Raw genomic sequence first — 22,526 nt, forward strand, 5'->3', positions numbered from 1 at the left:
TCTTTAGATAAAACATGTAAAAGCAGTTGATGGTTCTATTTCAAAGGGGGTCTTCATATATGATTGCTGGAACTGTGAACGTTTGATTGTCTTACATTCCCGGATGCTTTATTTTTGTTTTATCCAAAAGACATTCCTCATAGTGAAAGTTCAATGTTCAAAGTCTCTTTTTTTTCTGAGCATATTCAGTATAGAAAGCAAAGAATAAATGCTTTGACAAGGCACTGGAGATGGGTGTTTATGGAGCTGTTTCGTAATTTAGAGTTGCTGTTTAATCTGAAAGCCCCTGTTCTCCTGGGTGAAAGTTTCTTCTCTAGGAGCCCTGATTCATAGAGCACACCTGTCGATCAGTCACTACAACAATGAACTCTGAACACTGTTGTAGCATATGGCTGACCTTGTTTCCATGGATCTTTAAAAACATAATTAAAGGCATAGGTTGGATCTAACCAAGCATCATTTGAATATCAAGAGAGATTTGTCCCATTTTGTGGAAGTGGGGGACACTGATTGGATTGCTTGTGTCTTAGAAATAAGATGGGAGGACAAATAATGACCCTCAAGAACTGCTTTTAACAATGCTAAATATGTGCATTGTATGTAGTTCTAAGTCGGCAAGTGTGTTACTCAGGATCTAAGGACATGTAGTAGTGTTGGGAAGTTGTTTGAAAGAGTGGCTTGAGACAAAATAAATATAAATATATGCACGCTTTTTCCGCCATGTTGAGCTGCGCTAAGCAATGGAGCAATAGGCCTTGAAAGAAATGCATTCGCCCCCAATGGGAACTGCACCAGTGTAAGCAATTCCAAGGACTCAGGAATAATGGAATGAAAAATACTCTACTGATAAGTCTTTTCATATGATGGATGACAAGACTTGCCAGGACGACAGGAAAAGACAACCCTAGAAACTTGCCACTGTCAGACACAGACAGACACATCTACTCACAGATGCAGTGCTGGAGGCTTCATTCCTTTCTCTGAGTCCTGTGCCTTGACCAAGGTGTCCCGGTGATGCCTGGCTGACAGGCTGGGGCGTTCCTCCAGATGAACCACGGCTCACTCTGATGGAAGGAAGGGTCTGAGCAGTTTTGTGGATGTCAGGCTAATCCTTTAATCAATCGCCTGGCATCAAGATCCACCGAGCATGTCAACCAAGCTTTGTACATTTGATTCAATCAACTGCAAATATCCCCTGTAAAATGTCAGAGCATTTGTAAAGCAATAAATGCTATTAGGAATGACCGCTTGCCTTTGTTGAAAAGCTGAGCTTATTGAGATTTTTGTCCACCCCAAAAATCGTTATGTAAGATGCTATGCTTTCTCAGCAGTCTATGGCTATTCTGATAGTACAAGACAAAGAATGTGCACCAAATATTTGCTTTCTCATATTATAAAAACAGACTTTCCATTCGCAATCTTCAGTATGGTGCCGGGTATTATGATAGAAAGCGTTCTTCTTAATTATTCTATACTTCTATCTCACAGAGAAGGCCCCTTGAGGTGAAAACAACTTCATAAAGCATGAAAGGAACACAGGAAACAGACATAGCCTAATAAGATTTTAAGCACAGCAAACCATTTTTTTCTGGTCAGGTGTGGTTTCTCACAATTTGCAAAATGTTGCCAGATTAAAATTAACTCAAAGTGTGATTTTGAGATTCAAGACTCATAGAATTCCTTGTGATTATGTATTTCACATTATTTTGTCTAGAAATGTAAAATAGTAGGCTAGAGATAATGAAATGATAGCCAATATTGTTTTCACTTAATATAGTAATTAATTAGGCTTCTACACCAAACTGATGAAGCATTAAGTACTTCCCTTCTCCTCACCTAACCCCATCCAGTACTCCTCTCCCGTCGCGGGTAATACAAGGTACCAGTCTCTCTTTCCAAAGGGAGGGGTGCGGTCTCCGTCCGATCGTTTATGAGGACAAGAAAGTGCGCGACGTTCCACGCGACACAATGTGTGAGGCTGCCAAGGGGTGATGAGCATCTCCTAACTATCGTTACTGAAAACAAACAGTACGACTGATCACGAATGGCTTTTGTGTTACAGATGCAGATGTGTTTGTATTTTACTGTTAGTCCTGTAGAGAGCGGTAGATAGTTTTAATAATTGTTTTATGCGGGCCCAGAATCGTGCGCGCCCTATACTGTACTAGAGGAGGGAGGAGCAATCATAGTATTCTCCTGATTCCATTTCCCTGTCGTGGCAACCCACCGAAACGCTTAGTGGAGCAAAACATTTTGCACACATCTCAAGAAATTTTCAAAATTGGGATAGAACTGTAACCTTGTTTTGAAGTGAAAGAGGAACTGGCCGATAAGTATTTGACGGTAGGCTACGCCTGGTGGAGGACTTACCCCGGTAGCAGTGTGTATCACTACACTTGCGCTGGATACGGGGAACCCCTGACTTTCTCGCTGTACTCGCAGTTTTTAAAACAACGTATTCAAGTCCAAACCAACCGAAGAATCGTAAGGTGGGTCACGAATTTATTTCTAACGTCTTGCACGCTGCAGCCTATTTGCGTATCTGTCCGGCGGCACCCTATAGCTTGAACATCGGCTGCATGGTTTGACAGATCACCAGCTACGGCAGGCTTCTCTGCTATGGTGGGTTGGATCTCTGGTTTGGCCTCCGATAGTTTGTTTGCCTGCATGATCCCCGTAACTACTGAGTTCCATGCTGTGTAGGCATAGTCATATCAAATTATGTATTTAGCTAGTGTGTATTAGATGTGTTTACTCGAGCGCCCATATAGTCGTATTAAAACAGTGGCGCGCGCACGCGCGTACGTAACCTACACACAGAAGTATCCACAGTCTGCGCGCAAATATTAGTCGTTTGGCGCAGGCCATGGTATTACAGTACTACTCTAACTTGATAACTGTCCAACTTGCCAACTGAGCACAACTTGCCACACCGCTCTAACACAGGTATGAATTATGCACGTAATTATTGACTTAATCATTGACTGCCTGACAGCTAGGCAATCAATTAAAATATCATCGGAATGTGGGTTATCATTTATGTTGTATAGCCAATGTGACTCAGGTTCTAGACATTTACTCCCAACTAATGTATAATCCACCCCCCCCCCCCCCAAAAAAAAAAAAAAAGAAAATTGTTAGGAGCATAAACACATTGCAATTGCATTTCTAACAGTTGATTGATGTAAAAGTGCATTCAGAGCACAATCAACAGTTAACGTTTTGATCTTCCAAGTCTTTCTCCTACCTGGTGTTGTACCCAGACAAACTGACAGCCGGAGGCAAGAATGCACTTTCAGTCAAATGTATCACCTATAAGGACATGCATACACGTGGTCATCGAACGGACAACCAGGTGTTTGTTTTTAAGTATGAAATTGATCAGACATCTTCAAGATTAAAGGTATAGCATGCTAGCAGGACAATAGTCTGGTGTGGTAGCACACCCACTGATACATTAATAATTAGTTGCTGGTTTAAAACGTTGTGCTTTTTGCCTCTGTTAGATGTTGATACCTTGGTTACGGGGAGCAGCACAATAGAATGACAGATTTGTAAAAATGTTGGTTGTTTGCTGCTTTTGACGCAGTTTTATCACAAGCAAATAGAGAATGATCTGACAAACTTATTAAGATGTTTCAACCGTCGGCATGTCAAGTAATTCATTTGTATGAGTTAATTTAAGTTAATTTGACTGCATCATGTATGCATGACACAGTGTGTGACAAAGAGACTGAGAGAAAAAGAGAAGTACAGAGAGAGAGAGAGACAGAGAAAGAGAGACACAGAGAGAGAGAGACAGAGAGAGAGAGAGAGAGAAAAAGAGAGAGAGACAGAGAAAGAGAGACAGAGAGAGAGACAGAGAGAGAGAGAGAGAAAGAGAGAGAGAGACAGAGAAAGAGAGACACAGAGAGAGAGACAGAGAGAGAGAGAGAGAAAGAGAGAGAGACACAGAGACAGAGAGAAAGAGAGAGAGAGACAGAGAGAGACAGAGAGAGACAGAGAGAGACAGAGAGAGAGAGAAAGAGAGAGGTGGTCTGGAGGCCCAGTCCTGAATTAGCCCTGTGTGACCTGGTCTATACACCGTCATCCGCACCCCACCGCTCTCTCTCCCCATATGTTTGGGATGGCTGGTGAACGAGGGGCCCTGCAGGGGGACAGAGGTCACCTTCTCCAGCCGTCCCCAGCATGGGGAACTTTCTTTTTCTAACATGCTGTCCTCTCTCTTCCTCTCTCTCTTTTTGGTTATTAAATGTTTTTATAATTGTTTGATTGTGCTGTCCTCCTTTCTCTCTCCTGTGCCTCTCCCTTTCTCTCTATGGGTGCAAAATGCTTGGAAAAAATAGTGGGAAAGAGTTCAGTTATATAACCAGGCTGGGAAGACCATGTCCTGAGCTGAATCCACTGTATTATGATGTCACAGTGGTCAAGGGAGACAGATAGGGGTCAGATGCCTGGGCGGTTAGGGAAAGGGGCTATTAACCAGAAGGTTGCCGGTTCAATTCCCGACCGTGACAAATGACGTTGTGTCCTTGGGCAAGGCACTTCATCCTACTTGCCTTGGGGCAAAGGTCCTTGTACTTATTGTAAGTCGCTCTGGATAAGAGCGTCTGCTAAATGACTAAGTGTAAACGTAGATGGAGGGAGAGACAGAAAGAAAGAATGGAGTGTGCATGCTAGGTACAGTAGTTCCTCAATAGTGAGAAAGTGGCAGAGATGTTAGACTGGGATCTCGATGAGCTCAGTGTTGTGTTGTTTCTCTCCACTTAGCAGCCAACACGTTCTGTTTTATAAAAAAAAAAAAAAAAAAGACATGCCTTCTTTTTCAGTTGACCTTTAGTTCTTATCCTATGCTGGACAGTGGCCAGAAGCCCTTTCATTGTTGTCTAGGTCTACATTTAATTACATTATATCAACCATATGCATATGCCATATGCTTGCAGGTCGGTTTCCAGACTCCAGTGAGGAAGGCGCACGCATTCAACTGAAACATGTCATCAGATGCATGTAATTGAAATGAAGCGTAGCCATTCAGAGCACTGCATCCGTCATGTCTGACTACCTGTTAGTACGAATAACTCCACAACAAGCCATTTAACTGCATGACAAGATCATTCAACTTATTTCAGATACATGTCCTATTTTATCAGCACGAATGCATAATTATTTAGATCGTGCACAAGATTCTTTTAGTGACTATTTAGTGATTATTTTCTCACTGGCACGTGTTGGCAAATCTACGCTTATGTGAACTGAAACAAATAGAAGCATGGATGTTTGTGTTTTGAGTGTGTGTTGTTTTTCAACAAATAAACCAGATAAATACTACAGCATTGACACTACCCTTATTCATTCACATGAATGAGTACGACAAGATTGTGGTTTAAGCATGCAATATTTTAATTGCTTATTTCAGTTGGAAATGCGTTTTAACGCCACACCAGAACTGAGAAGGGGGCAGCATGGCCTATTGTTTATGTAGCCTAGTTAAGCTGTTATGTAGAGAAACACTGCAGGAAGCTGTGGTTATTTGTTAGTTTGCTGTTATGTCAACCAGTTCTTGATTTTGCACATGTGGAAAACCATTTTTTTTGTTTCCGAGTGGTTGTCCTTGACGACTGTGAACTTTTTTTTCCTTCTGTTTATACTTTATGAAGTGCTTGAACAGTCAAAACTGGACGAAAGCTTTTTAGTGTAAATAGCTGGAGGGCGTACATCTCTGGGGCTTCTAGCCGTATATCACACATTTGCTGCAGTTTTTCGTAAATGTCAGATGGAGGAATGGATAGTCAGATATGACATGATTAATATTGCCTTCTGGAGTTAAAGGTTAGATTAGCTAGGTAGCTCCGGGGTAGTCATGTGACCAGTGTTTAGGTTGAGACGGAGGGAGCGGACGCAGTTCGGCCTCTTCAATGCAGGTTTCATGAAACAAGAAGTGAAGTCGATCTTGTTGTTCATGCAAAAGACCAGCTGAGACCATGTGTTGAATCATCAGTCTGAAATCGCCTATTGTAACCTTGTCCTGCCTGGGTCCGTGTACGTGAGTTTAATTCCTTATATCCTTATAACGGCACACGCATGAATACGAAAAACGTTTGTCAGTCCGTTTTTTCGTTTTTCTGCAAAAACGGAAAAACGGATTTTGACGTGTTATTTTGTTTTCTCGTTTTTTAAACACAAACCATAAAACAACTTTATATTTTTCTCACGTGGGTGGAGGTAAGCGTGAAATGCCTGTCATTGGCCGAATGTGTTGTCAGCACTACCTGTTCTTTCAAAGTAAAAGTTTCCCCCATCTAACTCGATTAGCCTAATATGGGTTATCTATCAGTGACATTTTAGGGTATTCACGTTTATAAACTTGCCAATTAATCTTTATTGACTTGGGAGTTCACCCTTCCAACTTCATTCAATGCATCAAATTTTTTAGGGCCTACTGATATCTACAGGCTAAATAAACTAATGTCAAAATGCTGTAGGCTTAGTTGTGTTTTTCCATTTATATTTGTATTAGTAATATTATAAAATCACATCAATCAATTTTATTGGCCCCTCAGTGTGGTAGTGTTGCTGTAAATTGTTAGCTAACTGATAGTGCTTATAGATTCAACATTCCATTGAACTTCTTTCACACAACTGTAAAAATATAAATGTGCAGAGGAAAATGGAATGTGCAACTGAAATGCAGGGATAGCAGCATGTGAGGTTCTTATGCACTGATGATCCTGTGCACCCTGCTCAGACACAGTTTATGCATGCCGCTAGGCGCTTGACCTATAGGCGGCAGGAGGAGGAGCATGGACCCCTACTCATCAACGGATCGGAAGCGGAGAAGATCAGCTGCTTCAAGTTCCTCGGGGTGAACATCAGCAACGACCTCACCTGGTCTGTTCATACGGACAAGGTGGTCAAAGCGGCCCGTAAGCGCCTCTTCTTCCTGAGGAGACTGAAGAAGTTTGGTATGGACTCAGTCATCCTCATTAACTTTTACAGATGCACTATAGAGAGCATTCTGACTGGTTGCATTACAGTGTGGTATGGGAGCTGCACAGACAGGGACCGCAAGGCCCTACGAAGTGTGGTCATCATCGGCAGGAAGCTCCCAGCCCTACAGGACACCTACCACACACGTTGCCTAAGGAAAGCCTGCAGGATTGTAAGAGACTGTTCCCACCCATCCTTCAGTCTCTTTACCCCGTTGCCTTCTGGCAGGCGTTACCGCAGCATCCGGTTGCGCACACGCAGACCGGACAACAGTTTCTACCCAAGGGCCATCAGGCTTCTGAATGGACACGGATGTGGACATTGATTTACTGCACACTAGTCACTTATACTCTGTCACTTTCAGCTACTGGTTGCACTATCAGTAACATTGCACTACTGTACCTCACTGTACCTCGCCACCAGGCTCCTGTATGGTCATTGACATAGTCACTGATCTGCAAATTTGCACTATTGTACTGTACTCCACTTAGGTCAAAATAGGTTATAGGGTTGAAACAGGTTTTATGTGCATTTAGGGTTAGTATAGTGTACTATTTATTGTTATCTGTAATTGAGGAAGTTTTAGTATTAGGATTAGTATAGTCAATTATTTATTGCTAGCTGTATATTTAGGAAGTTTCACTTATTTAAGCTCAGCATAGATGTAAATTATGTGACGTGTACTTATATGTTATGTTATGCCAGGTGTTTACGTTGTCTTGTCTTAAGAATTTCAGTGCCCAGTCTAACTTTGTGTTGTTCTGTGTACCTGACAAATAAGACTTGAACTTGACCTCCCTGTAGTCTGTCACTGACACAGAGTTTCATGCATTCAAATTTCCCCCCAGTCATCTACACACCATACTCCACTAATTGAATGGTTACTTTTAAGTGTCAAAAATAAGTTGCACTATTAATAATACAAAAGCTGTGTCAAGTTGCATGGGTAGTTTTGATGGAGAACAATCTTCAAGACATGCCACACATCTTTCATTGGATATAGGTTGGGGCTCTCACTGGGTCAAGGATATAGACCTTTTTATTCCTTAGACTAGTGGTCACCAATCCTGTTGCAGGAGAGCTACCTTTGTGTATAGGTTTATCTCCACATGACCTTAGCTTCCGTTACTGAGTGGTTGCACAACTAACTAGCACACACATGGTGTACTTTTCTCTGTTCCTTGTTGCCCTATTAAGTGTTGACATATACAGTTTGTATATAAAAAAGCTCCAAGTTTAACGCCATGTTGCCCTTTTTTATTTGTCCGTAATTAAATTGATTTGAAACCTGAAATGACCCTTCTTCAGAAATGACATTTTTTATAAAGTTTAAGTGCATGAATGTTTGTTTGGATTTCAGAGTTCCTAAATGAATGTAGTATAACTAACACATGTATCTGGATATATGTAAGATACAGTATTTCATGCAGAAAGAGAAGGTGCAGTTAGGTGTTGAAATGCATTTGACTTTGTATGGTACTTGAATGTTGTATCCCAAAGGAACAGAGAAAAGTACACCATCTGTGTGCTAGTTAGTTGTGCAACCACTCACTAACGGCAGCTAAGGCCGTGTGGAGTGAAACCTATACACAAAGGGAGCTCTCCTGCAACAGGATTGGTGAACACTAGTCTAAGGAATAAAAACGTCAATATCCTTGAGTGACCCAGTGAGAGCCCCAACCTATATCCAATGAAAGATGTGTGGCATGTCTTGAAGATTGCTCTCCATCAAAACTACCCATTGACACAGCTTTTGTATTATTAATAGTGCAACTTATTTTTGACACTTAAAAGTAACCATTCAATTAGTGGAGTATGATGACTAGGGGGAAATTTGAATGCATGAAACTGTGTCAGTGACAGACTACAGGGAGGAGGTCAAGCGCCTAGCGGCATGGACAAGCTGTGTCTGAGCAGGGTGCACAGGATCATCAGTGCATGAGAACCTCACATGCTGCTATCCCTGCATTTCAGTTGCACATTCCATTTTCCTCTGCACATTTAGAATTGCCATGATGTATATATTTTTACAGTTGTGTGAAAGAAGTTCAATGGAATGTTGAATCTATAAGCACTATCAGTTAGCTAACAATTTACAGCAACACCACCACACTAAGGGGCCAATAAAATTGATTGATGTGATCTTATAATATTACTAATACAAATATAAATGGAAAAACACAACTAAGCCTACAGCATTTTGACATTAGTTTATTTAGCCTGTAGATATCAGTAGGCCCGAGAAAATTAGATGCATTGAATGAAGTTGGAAGGGCGAACTCACAAGTCAATAAAGATTAATTGGAAAGTTTATAAACGTGAATACCCTCAAATGTAACTGATAGATAACCCATATTAGGCTAATCGAGTTAGATGGGGGAAACTTTTACTTTGAAAGAACAGGTAGTGCTGACAACACATTCGGCCAATGACAGGAATTTCACGCTTACCTCCACCCACGTGAGAAAAATCAAAATATAAAGTTGTTTTATGTTTAGTTGTTTTAAAACGAGAAAACAAAATAACGTCAAAATCCGTTTTTTTCGTTTTTGCAAAAAAACGAAAAAAAGGACTCACAAACGTTTTTCGTATTCATGCGTGTTCCGTTATAACGATATAAGGAATTAAACTCACGTACACGGACCTGCCTGCCACTTAATTACCAGGCTCATTAGTGCATAAAACGTAAAAAGCAATTACAATAATAATGTGTGTGTGTGTGTGTGTGTGTGTGTGTGTGTGTGTGTGTGTGTGTGTGTGTGTGTGTGTGTGTGTGTGTGTGTGTGTGAAAAAGGACAGGCGGGTGCCATGGTGATGTTCAAACAGTGGGAGCTGAACTTTGAGTCCGTTTGCGGCGCGATCGGAGGGCAACGAAGCGTCCTCGCTGATAAGCACAGCGTCCTGTTGAACATGACGTGGGATTATCAGCGTATGCCCTGATGGCGGTTGGCCCACGCCAGTGGGGGCCCTGGTGTCTTGAAGATAACGCACACAAGCGTGCACGCACACACAGCCAACTCCCCCTTTCCGTCCAAAGGACTTGGGGTCTTTTGCAAACGGCTGTTGTCTGTGTCATTGTCTGTCTACCCCTCAGAGATGCTTGTCGATCTCTACTGCAGTCTCTCTCTCTCTCTGCGTCTTCTGTTCCTGGTGTTGTTGACGTTCTGGTGTCTCCTCTGGAGTGGTTTCCATGCCGATCACTGCCCCAGCCTGCCCTCGATCCCCTGTGACCTCCAGAATGACGGAGTTCTTCTTCTTCTCTGCAGTCTCTGAATGACCTGCAGCAGCCAACACCTGGCTCACTGCACGAAATAATAACACATAAACTGCACTTTATTGTCCGGGAGAGTTAAGGCCGTTTTTTTCTTACACGGCCGCACTTTTCTCTCAGCGACGCCGGGTAGGCAGGCTAGCTACGCTACTGGCAGGCTTGCTTACAACCTCTTTCATGATCAGGAACACTTGGCTGGCCGACCAGGGTGGTTTATTTTTGCCAAATCGGAACGCTTTTACGAGTTGAATCCCATCTGACACTGGTTGGCACTGGCCCGCTTGGGTAAGCACTAAGAACTGTGTTTTTACGCAGTGGAACAGAAAGGAAGTCGGACAGATTTGCATACGCGCCAGGACTGCGGGAAATACGTTTTTTAGTTCTTTTTTATGTGCTGGGTGTAGCGCTGGTATTATGATTTGGTGTTGCGAGACAGGTCTTCTCTCAGTGTAGTTAAACCCAGGAGCATATCAGTGTCATTACTCCCTGCGGGAAGCTTAATCTCATATACCATTACAGAGGCCCAAGGGAGAACATTCTGTTGTCATTAAAACAGTTGTATTCAATTGAAGCAGGATCCATTCTGTATTACCATACTAATGAGATGATTAAATAAATAACTAACGACATGCTATTTAGTTCTTCTCTTGAGCAAATTGTGCAGCATTGCTTCTTAAACTTTCCAACAATAAAATTGTGGAGGGGACATATGGTTGTAATCTGAACTGGTTAAAGCTTGAGTAAAATTGACTTAGTCCAACATTTTCTAATATCAGTGAAATGCAATATTCTCACAGGCACTACGCGTTCCACTCCTCACTGTAATAAAGGTAGTAATTACCAGATAGGCCTAGCTGTTTAACTAATATCTCTGTACCCTCTCTGTATTTCCACCCGTCTGTCAGAACAATTCACCACTTGCAGAATTCATACTGTATCATGTCTCTTAAGGTAATGAATAACCCTACCCACTACCGCGCTGCACATAGGTGTTCTCCAAGAAACGCAGCTACTGTACTCAAATAACACAGATTCCCAACGGGTGAAACGAATGCAAGAGCTATGGTTAAGGAGCGTTGTGTTTTTATTGGCTTGTGTTCGTGATCTTTCATGCCTTAGGACATTTCTTAGAGACCTCTCCCAGGAGCTGAGGCTTTGGTGGATCCACCTCTTGATCATTCTCTCTTTATTGTGCCTTTTGATTTTGAAGGCTACGACTTAAACCAGGCCCCTATTTTGATCTGTATATGTCTTCATTTGCCAAGACCAAATAAGCGCTCTTTGTTGTGCAGTCAACCCTCAAAAGAGAAGCACACGGCTTTTCATTAAAGCTAGGCTATTCACCCACAACAGCCCCTGGAATTAGAAGCATGGGGAATGAATATGCCCTGTATGTGTGTGAGTGTGTGTGCGTGTGCTTTTTAGAGCGGAGCACATGGATGTATGTGCATAGTCTGGCTAACAGGAGTCAAAGAGGTATCATACCATGTTTAGATAATTGATCATGTTTCAACCTGCTTCTTCCACATGTTCCACACTACATGGCAGGCTTAGCGCGAATGCAACCCAGATTGCGCTCGCATTCCTCCCTCTCTTCCCGGTCCAAACTCCCAGTCCCTGGTACATTACATTTACTTTTAGTAGACACTCTTATCCAGAGCAGCTTACAGTAAGTACAGGGACATTCCCCGAGGCAAGTAGGGTGAAGTGCCTTGCCCAAGTACACAACGTCATTTTTGGCACGACCGGGAATCAAACTGGCAACCTTCGGATTACTAGCCTGATTCCCTAACCGCTCAGCCACCTGACTCCCTGGTAGCGCTGACTAGAGACATGGGGGGGTCTGGGGACCAAGTCAGACCAAGTCAGGGGTGGGGGGGTGAGGGGGAGGATGGGACTTGGCCCAATCAACTGGATGTCCTCTGAGGTTCCCCAATGAACAGCATGCAGGGAATGTCTAAGGGCCTCTGGACAGTGTGTGTTAGAAGACGGATTGGCGGGTGGAGGGGGTTGTGGTGTTGGCAGTGGAGGTGAGATTCCATAATGAAGGCAGCTAACCGGTGTGGCTGGAGGAGAGGGGCCCCCGCACACACACACACACACACACACACACACACTGACTGCCCCACACACACTGACAGCCCCACACACACTGACACACTGACACCCCCCCCACACACACACACTGACAGCCCCCCCCCCCCCACACACACACACACTGACAGCCCCCCCCCGCACACACACACACTGACACCCCCCCCACACACACACACTGACAGCCCCCCCCCCGGACACACACACACTGACACCCTCCCCCCAACACACACACACACACTGACAGCCCCCCCCTCCCCGCACACACACACACTGACAGCCACACACACACACACACTGAACCGTCTTTTGTTAGTTGCCGTTGTCTTCGTTGATCAAGCTGCTGCTGGTGTTGAACCCCATGTCATTTATCATCTTGTCTTGATCCTTATCTCATTTCCCCCCTCCCCTCCCCCCCGCCCCCCGTCCCTCCCCCCCCGTCCCCCTCCCCCCCCAAGCACACCTGTTGCTTCACGCGTCAGATAACGATGGCACGGAAGGGCCTCTGGATTTCTTGTCTTTTGTGTCTCTGTTGCACACACAGGTGTGAGTGTCTGGTGTGTATCCGGAGCATTTGAAAGTGTGTGTGTGTGTCCTTGCAACCGTGCATGTGATGAAGTTATCACGTGATCCCATGTGTGCTTTGGGGGGGACGGGACGGAACACATTTTTTGTTTGTGGTGCTGTCACATAGAACGATCCACATACAATATGAAGTTCCCATTCACCATCTCACAATTCCATTTAGCAGAAGTAGTGATCACAGCAGGCCAATATGACATTACCCACCTACCTGCGCTAATACACATCACCTCTTCGTTTACTAGACTTTGATGTCGACGGAGGTATGGACAGAAACTCCCTGAATCTATTCAGACGTTGTTTGGCTTATTTTCTTGGAAGTCAATCTATTGAAGCTTCCACAAACCTGAGCTACCTGTTTAGAGATATGCGAGGCATCATTCAGCATCTCTGCCCGCTCGAACAAGCTCTCCCGTCTGTGTCAGATGGTAATGTGTTTTTTAACTACGGCTTCATGAGGTATTTTCACCTGAGGCGAGAAGCCACTTGGATATGTTCCAAGGACATTGAGTACAGTTGGGTAGAGAGGAGGCCCACAGAGGCTCACAGCCTGGGAGAGAAGTCCCACCGCCTACTGTTTGTCTAACTAGAGAAGGAGAGGAGAGGGAGAGAGCAATGCCAGCTGGGACACCCCGATCGTCCGTCATAATGCTCAGTGCCTCAAGGGGGTGTGTGCACTGTGGGACTGGAGTGCGCACGTGTGTGTGTGTGTGTGTTGTGGTGTGTGCGTGTTTGTGTTTGTGAGAGATACTCTACTATACAGCTGAGTAAGCATGAAAGCAGTTTGATTGTAGATAAAGTTCAGGGTTGTCAGTCCACCCATGGCTGCATATTGGTTTGGACGAGGAGTTTTGTTGTGGATTTAAAGTAGACCAAGAACACCTATTCAAGTTAGGTGTGTGTGTGTGTGTGCGTGTGCGTGTGTGTGTGCGTTTGGGGGAGGGGGACAGGGACAGGGACCGGGATTGGGAATGTACAGGAGGGGTAAGTGTCTGTGTGTTGTGTTCAGTAATGTCTTATTGAGACACTGAGATATAGTGTTCAGGGTCGTTGGTCTCTCATGGTTCCACTATAGCTGGGGGAGGGGGGATTGTTGGTAGTAACCTGAACTACCAAGCATGACGCCTTGGTTCTGTGCACGGCTGTGTAAGACAGGGCATTACCTTCTCCTACTCTCTCTCCCACACACTCACACACAGAAACATCTTACACACAAATGTTCCATGCACAATGTCAACCGTGCAGGCATGAACCTTCTCATTCTAACACCCCCCCCCCCACACACACACACACACACACACCAAACCGTCCTCACTATCATGCAGTCCACACACACTTCATCACACATGGTGCCGCGTACTCGGACTCCACCCCCTTTGGTACAGCGAGCATGAAGCACGACCGTGAGTCCAGGACTCAGCTGTTACCCTCAGCCGTTCTCCGAGATGTTAGTCTGTCATACACAGCCCACTGTGGCTGAGAGCACTGGAATATGGGCCACACACACACACACACACACACACACACACACACACACACACACACACACACACACACACATGAATGCACTCACACATCATTTTTCATGCAGCGCACATCTCTGTTTGTACAAGGACGTCTAAACCCTGTCAGGAGAGCACGGCCCAGGGATCAGGTACAGATTCCCGCAGACTCCATCTGAAATGACAGTTCGGAGCAACTGTTTCCTATCAAAAGGATAGGAGCGCTGGTGGAGACCTGGGCAGGGAGCCTGGGGTGTGGGGGGGTAGGGGGGGGGGGTGAGGGTGGGGGGGGCTGTGTTCTGCAGCACGTCCCTGACCTCCGGCCAGGGGGGTGAGGGGGCTGTGTTCTGCAGCACGTCCCTGACCTCCGGCCAGGTTGGGCCCAGTCCAGACGGCCCTCTCCTCTCACCGCACATCTGGAGTCTCCACGACGACAAGCCCGCCCGCCTGCCTCACAAAGTCTCTCACGCACACGCCAACAACAGTGTGTGTGTGCGTGTGTGTGTGGTTGCGGACGTGCGCGATTATGTGGTTTATGTTCCTCTTCCTGATACGTTTGACTGCGGTTGTAAAGAGAATTGTGTCATTGTTTTTCATGGCATGAGTGTGCTGCTATTTGTCAGGCATTGATAAACAATGGTAACCTGGTTTCTAGGCAACTTACCCTGCAAAGTTGCAGGCTAGCTGTTATTTGAGAGAGTGCACAGTTTAATGTTGCATTAGCGTGCATAAAGACTGCTGTGGTCTAATTGTGGGAGTGTGTGTGAACACTGCAATTCATGTTTGGGTACATGTGTGTGTATAAGTGTCCGTTAAGTTTGTAACTTATCTAGTATGTTGTTGTTCCAGCGTGGGATGACAATCTAAAATAATTGTAGTGAGTGCCACTCGGGCCTGTCCTTACCCTCGGATCAAACACACTCGCTGCTCATGGGGATCATGTGATCACTGACCTTTACCACAATTTCATTAACCAACTCTGAAACTATTTCCTAAATTTAAAGATGTCATAATGTAATGATGTGAATATATCACATGACAATCAGGAGAGAGTAAGTTGTGTATTATTGAACCAGCTTAGTCGAGATGCATTAGATACACAGGTCCACATAAGCATAAGCATATGCAAATGCACACTCATACATACACACACAGACATACACACACAGATACACACACACACATCTACACACAAAGCCTTTGGCAGTTGAGCTCTGATATTCACAGTATTTGTAGTGGTAGCTGTGGTCTTTGCAGATGGTTCTGTACATTGCCCCCGTATCTGGACCTCAGCTTACTGTGCATTATGGAGTTCAGATAGAGGGAGTCTGATGGAATGGAAATTGGGTCAGGCATCTGAAAAACATTCATTTTTTTGAACGGGGTGTCGAAACAGTATTCCACCTTCCTCGGCTTCCTCAGCTCCCCTCCCGGCCTCCCTCCCATCTCTCTCTTTCTCTGTCTGTCTTTTTCTGTCTCTATTTCTCCCTCTGTCTCTCTCTGGTTCTCTCTCTCTCACTGTCTCTCTCTCGCTGTCTCTCTCTCTCTCTCTCTCTCTCTCTGTCTCTCTGTCTCTCTCTCTCTCTCTCTCTCTCTCTCTCCCCCTGTCCTCTTGAGTGCAGCGTGAGTAGAGAAGTGTTTTACTTGGCATGCCTGTGAAGGACAGGCCCCATTTTGGTTGTGCCCCAGCTGATCAGTCTCCTCTATGGGTTACATTTTCTCTGGGTTTATGTGAGTCATCATCACTACGGCCAAAAGCTTTGTAGATTGGACTATAAGCAAAACCTATAGCCTATGGGTTTTGGCAACTGTTGCATAGATTACTTCCAGGGAACCTCAACGCTCAGTCGTGAAGCTTTCATTTGAATACCTCCCAGCATGCTTGTTTACCCAACACCACAAGCTTCTCCTGATTTACACCCACAGATTAATAGGGCTCCACAGATTTCCATAATATGCAAACAAAGGGATTTGATTCAGTAGTGAGGTTTGGCAAACTCACTGTGGTTAGGCCTCCTCGCTGGAAATCAGAACACCTTCCTCTGTTAAAGACATTGAGAAAAGAAATGGATACCTGACCGTTTGAGTGTTGTTGGCCGTAAATACTCAGGTAGCATTTGCATTCCGTGGTCAGCGGCTTCCTATTTTGGCTCCAAGGTGTGGAAAGCAATACAGCGTGCCACCATTTTGAAATACATCCTAAAAGCATCAATGTCACCACAGAAACCTTGGACTGCCTCTGGTCATGCAGTATTCCTCCACTAAGGGCTGGTGTTTCTTTGCAGAGACCCAAGACAGATTGAGTAGAGACTGCATTATCTGAGGCACATCAGCTGTAGTTACTGGCGTTGTTGTTAGCTCCGCTATATTATGAGCTACGGTTCAATCTGCTGTGGGCAGAACATCTGTACTGCATTTGGAACACAACAGGAAAGGCATCTCAAGTGTTTTAAGTTCTCAGGTATGGTCCCATGGTCCCTCATCAATGGTCTCACTGCCATTGATGAGGGACCTATTATTTTAACGAGGGGGGGGGTCAAGTTCAACTTTGCCTCTTGTTGCTCCAAACGTGTCAAATAAGGTCTAGATAGAATATCTGTTTCTGTCTTTATCTCTCTCTCTTTTATCTTTACCTCTCTTTTTCTCTAACTGCTCTCAGTTCAGATCTTCTCTTTGCTTATGAAAATAAAGGAGATAATGATGTTGACTCAGCTCCTGAGACAGCCTGTTCTCTTTCACTGTTGATCTGAGCCCCCCCCCCCACACACACACACACACTCATTCGCACAGAAGGTGCACAGTGCCACAGGATGCGCAGGGAGTAGTAGTCTCACCAGGTAGTCTCACCCTCGAGTGACATGTGACCCGAGGCCTCGAGCATCTCAGGCGACCTCCCCAGCGAGCTCGATAAGAAGTTACCAAACGAGGTCGGGAGTCTTATCAACACCGTGTGAACACTTAACTCCTTCCTGCTCTACCTCCGCGGTTTCCGAAGCGGAGCGGAGCAGTGCAGTGGGGACTGGGGCAGCTAATCTAGCCTGCCTGTTTGAGCCTCGTCGTCCCTTCCCTTAGAGACTAGGGTTAAAGGCGGAGGGATTAGCATGTGCGCTAAATCAATCGTCATAGCCGTAAGAAAAGAAAATTGCTGAAATGATGTTTTTTGATACGTGAGGGTGCAACCAAAGAAATGAGAGAAACGGTGGCCGCTGTCTCCGTGTACAGTAGCCTTAAGCTGTCGCTGAGCAGGAGAGAGGGGTAGGGTTGAATAAGATCCTGCTTCATTTTTGTTTTTGCAAGAATTGCCAGATGATTGTGCAGAATGCAACTCTATAAAACCCTTGTGCTGCCTTTGAGTCATTGTGACCCACCTTTTCCACCACAACGCGAAGGCAGCACAAAGGAAAAGAGTCTTTAAGGCACGTTTGCTGCGGTTCAGAGCTGAAAACCTTGAATTCTTCTAGGAATTCACTGTAAGATGCTTGTGTTGCCTTAAGTGGTTTTGAAAGAACTTGTGCACGCTGACACTTTGGTTTCACAAGCAGGTTTCCTACAAGGTTTCAGTTAGTCTGAGGGTATTAACTTACAAATGTAGCAAAAGCAACTGAATGTTGAGTGTTTAGACAGTCAGAGCAACAACTAAAAACAGACAGTATTATCTAGGTCAATTGTTTTTTTTTTGCATTGGATTTTGTATCTACCTTCCCCACTGTAAAACACATTCCTGTACATATCCTCTCAAATAAAAGATTCAACATTGTATTTGCCTGCAGTAAACATTTGTAACGGACAATGTGCTAGATTTGCTCAACGTGGTACCTGGAGGGGGTGGAGGGTGCTGTGAAGATACTGTGAAGGATATGGTGTAAACAGAGGGATCTTATGTCGGCATGGGCAGAGCTACAGTGTATTCAAGTGACCTATATAGCAGACATACTGAGAGGTCCACTTTCCTATTTACTACCAGACCTGATCCATCCAGGCTTGTCTTGAACTCGCTGAAACCCCCCCCCCCCCCCTCCCCTCATCCTTTCGTGTGGAACACCATTACAGTAATACCACAGTCAACAGGTTCTCCCTGGGAGCACTGAGGAAGAAGCTCTCTCTACAATCCCAACGTGTAGTTTCTTCTCTTTACTTGCTGTGTGAAGTGTGAACCAGACCAGTAGCCATCAATAGTCTTCTGTGCTTATTTTAGTGATATCAAGACCCCTTTAAAACTGTCCATTCTACATTCAGCACCAAGTACTACAGAGTTTAGGAAGTCTGTCTTTAAGTCTCTCATGTCTCTGATTAGAATGTTGCATATTATTAAGATACACAGAATCTTTAAATATCAGTAAAAAAAAGAAGAAGAATTGTCTGATTATTTTCCAGATGTGAGATAGGACTGTACTTTCTCTCTGAACCTGCCAAATCAAAGTAAAACAAGGCCAATTATCTTGGCAGTGAGCTTTCAGGTACAGAGAGTGTGCCAGAGACACAAAGCAGAACTAGCACATGTAGAGAGAGAGGATGGATGGAGCAGCACATTCATGTGTAATGTACTGGGAAATGCAGCTATAGAAGAAATGTCAACCCAAAAATGTGGCCTATGCCAAGTCAGATTTTTATTGTGAAGTCTGAAGACAAAAGAGTCAGTTGAATCAAAACACAGCACACCTTAATAGTCCTCAGATGGCCTCGCTTGAATCGATGAAGATCACCTTGTGCCACATTCAATGGTTCTCTCAATGATGTCATTTCTACAACCAAGTGTGTACAGTATGTAGTGGATCCTCTTGAGTTCATTTGGAAAGAAACGGGTTGGTGGGGGTGGTCCTGCCAGAGCAAACCAAGTACATGAACATATAAAGCTGCGTTCATTCTGCTTTCTAGTTATTTCCCTGTGAGCAATAAAAATGAACGATCTCAAGGGACATAGGGGAGGAGAGCGCTTCTAGGAAAGCGCTTCTTTTACACATCATTAGTAGACATATTAAGCATAATTCTTTCCCTGGGACTGCATACATTCCTTGCAAATGCACAGTCCATCCAGAGAAAGAGTCATAGGCCGCCTACCGCATATTGACTCTTAATTCCTGGACCGTCCAAAGCCATAGGTTAGTCACCTCGTTTGGCTAAAGGATTAAGTGAGTAAGCTTCGGAGGTAAGCTGGTCACATGCAGTCCAGTTTTCGTCTTTTAGATCCATGTCTTTCTCACTGCGTGAGGACATCAGATTAGGATTTATGCATTCTATATGGATCAGCCAATTACTAGTAAGAAGAATTCCAGTATTATCAGTTCTAATTTAAAGCATTGCGAGCCCACTGTAACTAAGCTGAGGACTTTGAGTTGTTTTCATGCAGAGATGAAGTACGTTTCATGAGTCCTCTCTTTCCTCCGCAGGCTGTGTGTGGTGGCTGTAGCCTCTCACTGAAGTCTGGACCCAAACTCCTACTGCTAGCTCAATACCAAGTATAGAGGTGAGTCTTTTTTCTTTTACATTTTTATTTATTTATGCATTTATGTTTATTCTATACTGTGTGTATGTAGTATTTTGGGAGTATTTTCAGAGCTTCGATGTTTATGTGGGTTGCCAAGGTAACTACATGTATGGTCTTTTCGGAGGCAGATAAATATGGCTATAGCTTCATGCCATGTCACTGTAGTATACAGTTACATAGGTACAGTACCCTAGTATAGAAGCCTGGATAGGTGTGTGTGTGTGTGTGTGGGGGGGGGGGGCGGGGGTTATATATTTCTGTGTATTCCAGAGCAGTCGCATGTTGCTGCGTGCCTACGTATCCCACACAGATGCTCCTACACAGATAGCATACTGGAGCTATCTTTGGCCCAGTGTCACCTTGCCCCACCCCCCCGCCCCCCCCTCCAACTTCTCAGCCCTCAGTGGGTTGGACGTGAAAAAGGTCTCACCCACCCTCCAGTTCACCCGGAGGACACGGGAATCAGTCTGGCTGACAAGTCGGTAAATGATCACATTGGAATTAGCGTGGTGCCACAACAGGTGAGGGTGTGTGTGTGTGGGGAGGGGTTCTGGCGGGCACCCAATAGCAAGGCACAGTCCCCGGGACCGAGTCAGCACTCTACAAGAAGAAAGATGTCTCTCACAATGCTGAACAGGCACTTTCCTCCCTCCTGAAGGGGTCATATGTAGAGTACAGAGAGCGTGGGGTGTTGGGGAGGCTGGAGACATTCACAGTGAGGACAGACTGAGTAAAGCGGTGGTGAGCTAAGGCTGTTCCAGGAGGGCGAGAGGCCTCTGTGAACACAGCTATGACACAGATCCTCTCTCACGTAGCTCAGGTGGCAGAGCGTGCTGGTGCTTACTGCCCATCTGTCACGCTTGGCACTAGAATCACTCGCTTTCTCTCTCTCTGTACACACACACACACACACACTCAGTTTCTCTCTCAGTACACACACACTGGGTATACAGGCCTTGGAGTTGTGAGCAGTGTCTGGTCTTCAGTACATGCTTAGAGAGAATGCAGAACTATCATGTGAGTTTTTAGTCAGTCTGTTGCCTGGTTCTACAATTCTGTCTGACCATGTGGCACAATAATCCTTGTACCCGTTTCTGGACCACATGAATTGTAAACTTTGACTTGAATTTGTTGGAAATTAATTTCTCAGATGGGTATTTAAGCCTCCTATGCTTATTGGAAAAAACTCTTTATCGCTACACTGCAATGTGGGGAGACATTGTGACATTTAAGCCAGAGCTATTACACCAGACAGATTCAAACATTTGGGACATTTTATGAGATTGTTGTTGCTATTTCTGCTTGTGACATTTGAACAAGTCATTGTCCCTGCAAAAAAAACCTGAATCAATCCCTACATTTGTGCTGTCCTACAGTAATCGTATGGATTGTCAGGAAATGATGAGACAAACCATGAAACTTCGATAGTACACTGAAGCATTACATGCTGTTTCCCCCGCAGACTGCTATGGATTTTTCTTTAGGCAGGCTTGATAGTGTTGGACCAGCAGAGATGTTTTGACAATGCATAGTTGCTGCATGGCATGGTTAAAATGAATAATGCACAAGTCACTGTGGCAGGTGATATCTGTGTGAATGTTACATCCTCTGTATCAAACTATAGGCTGTCGACATCAGCTTAGGATGCACACTGCAGCGCCGCGGCGCTGGGTTGAAGTGTGGCGAGACAGAGATGATGAGGGTAGAGGTCCCTGTGGTTTCTTTGACGCCTCGTGTCGTTCCAGCGGAGGGAAACGGCCTGACCCACTCAGAGGCGTGAATGACATAATGTTCCTTAAAAGCACTTGGTTGCTGCGATGCTCTTTGTTTCTCTGATTTGTCCTTAGTTTCATCTGTCAACAGTGGTATTAAAGCAGGCACCATCTGGGGTCAAACTGAGTGCCAGATGAACGGTAAAACGGCAGTTGGGAGAGAGAGAGAAAGACAGAGAGAGACAGATAGAGAGAGACAGAGAGAGAGAGAGAGAGAGAGAGAGAGAGAGAGAGAGAGAGAGAGAGAGAGAGAGACAGAGAGACAGAGAGAGAGAGAGAGAGAGAGAGAGCAAGAGAGAGAGAGAGAGAGAGAGAGACAGAGAGAGAGACAGAGAGACAGAGAGAGAGAGAGAGAGAGAGAGAGAGAGAGAGAGAGAGAGAGACAGAGAGAGAGAGAGAGAGAGAGAGAGAGAGAGAGACAGACAGACAGAAAGACAGACAGACAGTGTTTATGGTGCATCTGTCCGCTTTCAATGGTCTCTATTATGATAAAGCAACTTTTCATATCCCTGTTTACATCTCAAGAGTTCATGGGCAGGATGAGATTGTTGTGTTTATGTCGTGCCTGGAGGCAGTGCTGAGGAGAAGCTGACCGACGGAGCGTGCAGGGGAATAGGGGTGGGGGGGTGGGGGGGGTGGGGGGCACGTATAGTGCTGAGTTTCTGTTTTTCTGTTTTTAGATCACACCACATGTTATTACTGTGGTTCTGGCTAATTTGACACTCGCCAGTCTAGTTCCGCCGCCTGAAAGCAACTTGCAGAAGAGAGGTTGACTCTGTGGGCTCAGGGTGTGTAAGACCTTGTCTGATCTGTTTGTCTCAATCTCATTCAGT

At 44.8% G+C, this 22,526-nt stretch overlaps 1 protein-coding gene across 1 annotated transcript in view; it reads left to right on the forward strand.

Moving 5' to 3' along the window:
* Positions 1–2,054: 2,054 nt before the first annotated feature.
* Positions 2,055–22,526, forward strand: part of LOC146259550 (thyroid hormone receptor alpha-like) — a 94,738-nt gene continuing 74,266 nt past the window's right edge. The window contains 2 exon segments of the mRNA XM_084670536.1: positions 2,055–2,489; positions 19,824–19,900. The gene's annotated coding sequence lies outside the window, so the exon portion shown is untranslated.

The sequence above is a fragment of the Hypomesus nipponensis genome, chromosome 13 (assembly GCF_054491055.1).
Source record: "Hypomesus nipponensis isolate SF chromosome 13, ASM5449105v1, whole genome shotgun sequence".
NCBI lineage: Eukaryota > Metazoa > Chordata > Actinopteri > Osmeriformes > Osmeridae > Hypomesus > Hypomesus nipponensis.